The sequence below is a fragment of the Pleurodeles waltl genome, unplaced genomic scaffold (assembly GCF_031143425.1).
Source record: "Pleurodeles waltl isolate 20211129_DDA unplaced genomic scaffold, aPleWal1.hap1.20221129 scaffold_212, whole genome shotgun sequence".
In the NCBI taxonomy this organism is placed as follows: domain Eukaryota; kingdom Metazoa; phylum Chordata; class Amphibia; order Caudata; family Salamandridae; genus Pleurodeles; species Pleurodeles waltl.
The window spans coordinates 235,311-241,533 of NW_027149918.1; positions in this window are offsets into that span (position 1 = coordinate 235,311).

A 6,223-nucleotide genomic window follows, 5' to 3' on the forward strand; every position below is an offset into this window, starting at 1 on the left:
ATTTTGAAGGGTATTCAAGCTCCCATTAAGAAATGCCTCCATTCAGAGCATGCCTTCATCATAGCTAAAAGTTCTCTTTCTAGAAATGAGTCATTTTTATAATCTGATAGAATTTGAGAGTGACAGACTGTTAGAAATGGGGTCTTTGGTTGACAGTCAGGTTACCCCCTGTTCAAGCAAGGACCCTCACTCTAGTCAGGGTAAAAGAGAATCACCCTCAGCTAACCCCTGCTTACCCCCTTGGTAGCTTGGCAGAGCAGTAGGCTTAACTTCACAGCGCTAGGTGTAAAGTATTTGTACCAACACACACAGTAACTTAATGAAAACACTACAAAATGACACAACACCGGTTTAGGAAAATAGGAAATATTTATCTAAACAAAACAAGACCAAAACAACAAAAATCCAACATACACAAGTCAAGTTATGAATTTTTAAAGATTAAACTCAAAAATAGCGCTTAGAAACAAAAAATGCTTCAATGAGATGTTAACACGGCGTCGTGACGGAGTCGTTCCCAACAAGCCGACACCAGCGGCGCCAGACACGGAGTAGTGTAGACCCCCAAGTACAGTACCTTTGGTGAAGAGTGAAAACAAGCCGATGCGCGAAGTCGGGAATCGTGGCGTCTGTGCGAAACGTTGAATCCGTGCACTTCAAGCGGCGTCAGTCACAACGTGGTGCGGCGACTTCCACGGAGTCGCGGACTTCAGCGGGGCGGCTGCAGCGACGGGCCTGCAAAGAGTGTCGCATTCCAGCGAAGGTCACGGCGTCAGGTGCAGGCGGCGTTACCGGATTCAGCAGCGGCGTCGGTCCGGAGTCGTCCGAAGTCGATTTCCTTGGATTTCCACCAGCTTTCCTTTCAAGGGCCCAGGGACTGGACAGGGCACCACTTGTCAGAGCAGGAGTCTCTCCAGAGACTCCAGGTGCTGGCAGAGAGAAGTCTTTGCTGTCCCTGAGACTTCAAACAACAAGAGGCAAGCTCTAACTCAAGCCCTTGGAGATTTCTTCACAAGATGGAAGGCACACAAAGTCCAGTCTTTGCCCTCTTACTCTGGCAGAAGCAGCACTGCAGGAAAGCTCCACAAAGCACAGTCACAGGCAGGGCAGCACGTCTTCCTCAGCTATCAGCTCTTCTGCAGGCAGAGGTTCCTCTTGGTTCCAGAAGTGTTTCTAAAGTCTGTAGATTTGGGTGCCCTTCTTATACCCATTTTAGTCTTTGAAGTCACCTTTCTTCAAAGGGGACTCACACCTACTTGTGAAATCCTGCCTTGCCCAGGCAAGTCATCAGACACAAAGCAGGGGGTTGGAGCCGGCATTGTCAGAGGCAGGCACAGTCCTTTCAGATGAGAGTGAACACTCCACCCCTCCCTCCTAGCAGAGATGGCTAATCAGGAAATGCAGGTTACACCCCAGCCCCCTTTGTGTCACTGTCTGGTGTGAGGTGAAAAACAACCCAACTGTCAAACTGACCCAGACAGGGAATCCACAAACACGGCAGAGTTACAGAATGGTTTAAGCAAGAAAATGCTCACTTTCTAAAAGTGGCATTTTCAAACGCACAATCTTAAAATCAACTTTACTAAAAGATGTATTTTTAAATTGTGAGTTCAGGGACCCCAAACTCCACATGTCCATCTACTCTCTAGGGGAATCTACACTTTAATCATATTTAAAGGTAGCACCCATGTTATCCTATGAGAGAGACAGGCTTTGCAACAGTGAAAAACGAAATTGGCAGTATTTCACTGTCAGGACATATAAACCACATTACTACTGTATATGTCCTACCTTATCCATACACTGCACCCTGCCCTTGGGGCTACCTAGGGCCTACCTTAGGGGTGCCTTACATGTAAGAAAAGGGAAGGTTTAGGCCTGGCAAGTGGGTACACTTGCCAAGTCGAATTTACAGTGTAAAAATACACACACAGACACTGCAGTGGCAGGTCTGAGACATGATTACAGAGCTACTTATGTCGGTGGCACAACCAGTGCTGCAGGCCCACTAGTAGCATTTGATTTACAGGCCCTGGCACCTCTAGTGCACCTTACTAGGGACTTATTAGTAAATCAAATATGCCAATCATGGATAAACCAATTATATACAATTTACATGGAGAGCATATGCACTTTAGCACTGGTCAGCAGTGGTAAAGTGCTCAGAGTTGAAAAGCCAACAGCAACAGGTCAGAAAAAAATAGGAGGCAGGAGGCAAAAAGACTGGGAATGACCCTGCATAAGCAAAAGTCCAACACAGACTATAGGAAATTCTAATCCGTTGTCTTTTTGGAGCTGAAGAAAAATGTCTCCAATCGCTTGGTCAAAGGCCTCAGTCTCAATGATAAACTTTTTTATTGGATCAGGGTGACGCAAGAAGGATGAATGAGTAAAGTCTTGTTTTGGAACCTGGATGTGTTCCTCAGGTAAAGATTTCCATTTAAACTGTAGGTAAACATCTCTTTTTTTATGCACAAAAGGATGTAGCTGGTTAACTGGGCAAAACTGTTAATGAACTTACAGTAGAAACTGGCTAGACCAAGATAGCATTGATTTTCCTTGGCACTTGTAGAAGATGGCCAATCCAGAATAGTGGAAACTTTGCGTGGATCCATGGAAATTCCAGTACTATTTAAGCGAAAACCTAAGTAATCAACTTCAGACTGGTTGAATTCGCAATTTTCAAGCTTGCAGTAGAATTGATTTTGGCGCAGTCTGGTTAACACTTGTCTGACATGCTTGTGATGCAACTGAGTAACTTTTGAGAAGACAAGAATATTATCAAAGTACAATATGATAAATTGATTGAGTGTGTCTGAGAGCATGTGATCACAAAACTCTGAAATATGGATTGTGCATTGCATAAACTGAAGGATATAACCTGATATTAAGTAACCTAGTTGAGTCCGAAAGGCAACCTTCCATTCTTCTTCCTTTTTCCAGAGAAGGTAGTAAACTCCTCAAAGATCTAGTTTTGTGAATGCTTTATCATTCCTTATTGGTTATAAGATGTACTTGATAAAAGGAAGAGGTTATTTGTCCTTCCTGGTGACCTTGTTCAAGCCTCTTAAGTCTATACATGGTCTCAGCTCTTTGAATTTTTGAGGGAAAAAAAGAGTGACACCCCACCAGGAGAAGTGGAATGGGTTACAAGGCTATTTTGTAGATTTTCTTGTACATATTTCCTTAGGTTTTCTTTCAGATTTAGATAGCGAATACACTCTTCCAAAAGGAGTGATTGCTCCGGGTGTGATAGGAATAGCACAGTTAGACTTTCAATGAGGAGGCAGGGAGGTTTCCTTTGGTTTCTCAAAGAATGGTTTTGAGTGGGAACTTCTTGAGGGAGGTTTATCATTTCAGAGTATTGTGCTGAAGCCATTTCCTTAGGAGTTTAGTAATCATCTGATGAATAGCAATGGTTATGACAAAACTGTGAAGATAAAGACACAGTTCAGGTTTCCCAATTTGATATATGGGTTATGGTGGTTTCAGGGTATCACCCTTCATCAGCTAGGCTAGCTTGAATCCAGTGGCACAGTGAGCAAGGGACCCACATGAAGGGTGATACCCTGAAACGGGTCCCAGGATGCCTGTTTCCAGTCCAGGGAAGTCTGACATTTTTTCTTGTGTTTTTTCTTCTGTTCCAGGGAGTTCCTGCTGTAGAGGTTTTTCCCTTTGGGGTTTTTCCCTCTGGGTCTCCTTCTGGAGGGCACGGACTGCCTTTTGATGTACCATTATCAGCAGCACCGTGGCTACCAGAAAGGGCTGCCCTTACCTTGTCCAGAGCAGGACCTACAAAAATCGATGTCATCCTTCACTTCCAGCAGACCAAAACCATAAGCGATGGGTAGACCATGACATAGTTAAACAGTGCTAGCATTATATATTTGCATGACTATACAGATTTTTTTTTTAAATGTGCAATCCTTTGCTGACTTGAGGTGTGGGTGGTAGTAATATTGTACGGCACGAATATTGCATGAATATTTAATATGGATATGTAGTGTGAAACATCTGGCTAGTAAGGGAGACAGGATAAATGTTCCATATGGTTTGGTGTTCATAAGGTCAGGTTAAGTTTACTGCCATTGATAGCTAAAATAGTGGATTTTAAAATGTTTAAAAAGTTTTGCTTACCTTCTATTTTATTGTGAAATGTGTTGCAGTTTCTCTAGCTCTGTCAGATAGAATCAAGGCCTTGGAGCAGGAGAGAGATGTTGATAGGGTAGCTTTTGTGTTGTATTAGGAAGGATTTTGCTATTTATGCTTTCCTCCAGCACATGCTTGCAATGGCAGAAATTATACTCCAAATATGGCAGAATGAGTAGTGGCCTTCCGTCACTCCCTCTGCTGTATTTAGGGTATACTGCCAGCAACAGAAGAAGGAAAATACAACAGGAGTGATGGGCAGTTGACAGACTTTTGTTTGTGAACGTGCCATACACTACATCAAATGAACCTCCATAGTAGTGGATGAGTAAACAGGCATTTTTAATGCCCTATCTGCCTCTGCCAAACTTTAAATCAGATGGCCTGTTTTAGAGATTGGGTGACAGTTTACTCCTTTGCAAGCAAGGCGAATATCCTGTCTGCCTTGTTACAAGTCCATTTTGTCCTAATGCTCTGGTAATAAGACCAATAAAATATCTCTCACGTTTGCAACAAAATAACTTGCCTGCCAGATTCTAAATTAGCCTTTAGTCGAAATGCAAACAAGATAAATTGAAATAATTCCCATCATTACTGCTGTTTATTAACTGAAACAAATCTAAGTACGCCAGGAATAGTACTCACTTCTAATCCAATGTCAGGAATTACCATGAAGGAACTCACCTGTGATAGATAATACCATTCATGAAATTAAGGGACATAGTTACAAGAAATGATGCATCCCGGTGTTGCAGCAGCGATGCTTCAAAAATAGTTACAATGTGCAGAAATCTGTTAAGACGCCATGGTTGCGCCGTATTTATAATACAGGGCACCATGGTGCATAGACTCAAGCTGCATCAGAAATTCTGGTGCAGCTGTGGGAACTCTGCAGTAATGAATCAGCACTAAAAGTGGCACATCCCTGAAGTTTTGACTGACACAAGTAGCCTAATGTGTTAGGACCAAGTGAAAGACTATAAAATGGTGGATTAGCGCCTTTAAGATCTCACATTGGTCCTGGAGGTAGTGTAAGTAGTATGGCTATGTGTTACTTTAAAGGGGGCATATTCTACTTATGTGTAGGTGGAGACCTGAGTATGTGTTACATAGAGAGTGACAGTGTTATGTGATTGAATACAAGTATATATCATGTTAAGTGAAAATACATATATCACCAACCTTATGTCTGTGATTACCTGTTGTGCTTTGGAGTACGCATACCTGGAGTTGGGGACCCCTTCTTCCATGGAGAAGTGACAATCATATCCTGTCCCTTGCAAAACATACACAACATCACATAGCCATGTTGCAGAGGATACTAAAATCATAGGTGCCATGGTCACAGGTTGGTAAAGGGATCCTATAACATGACTGCCACATGTGTAGACCAACTAAACTAGTGGGGATGTGAATAACAGACATCTTCCAGGGTGTGAGATGACTTCAAATGGCCAGATTCCTATTCAAAAGCCACTGTGTCAGTCCCTGTGCCAGGGTTTGAGAGGCATGCGAATTCTGACGCATTGCAGGCTTCGCCAGACGCATCTGACAGATATCTCAAACAAGCAAGATCTTCCAAATCTCAGTGCCTCCGTTGCAAGTTAGTTTTTTCGATGGAACACCCACTCTGCATGCATTAATTTCTATGTGATGCAGCAGGACCCCTCACAGGTTTTTTGGATGCAGGCCCCAAAAACCTCACATTTGGCCACACGCGTCACATTGTAAATATGGAGCTGCTGCTATGTTAAAAAAAATGACACAGTGGTGGCTCAAGCTCCTTGCAAATATCCCCCTTAGTGTCAGTTTGGAGTTAGTAAATACAGTCAAATATCACTGATGTGAAGAACACAAGAGTAGAACTGAATCTAGACAGACAAGCAAATCCACAATCAACCATCCATAGCAGAGCGTTGCCGGAAATTGATGTCGGAGAAAGGTGCTTTCCTTTCGCAAGTCCAGATTAAATAATCAAATGCAAATTACATGTTATGCCGGCCACGGTTGTATAATGGACCTACGCATTCCGTTGCAAAGCACGTTGTTACGACACGTGCATTACAACGAGAAT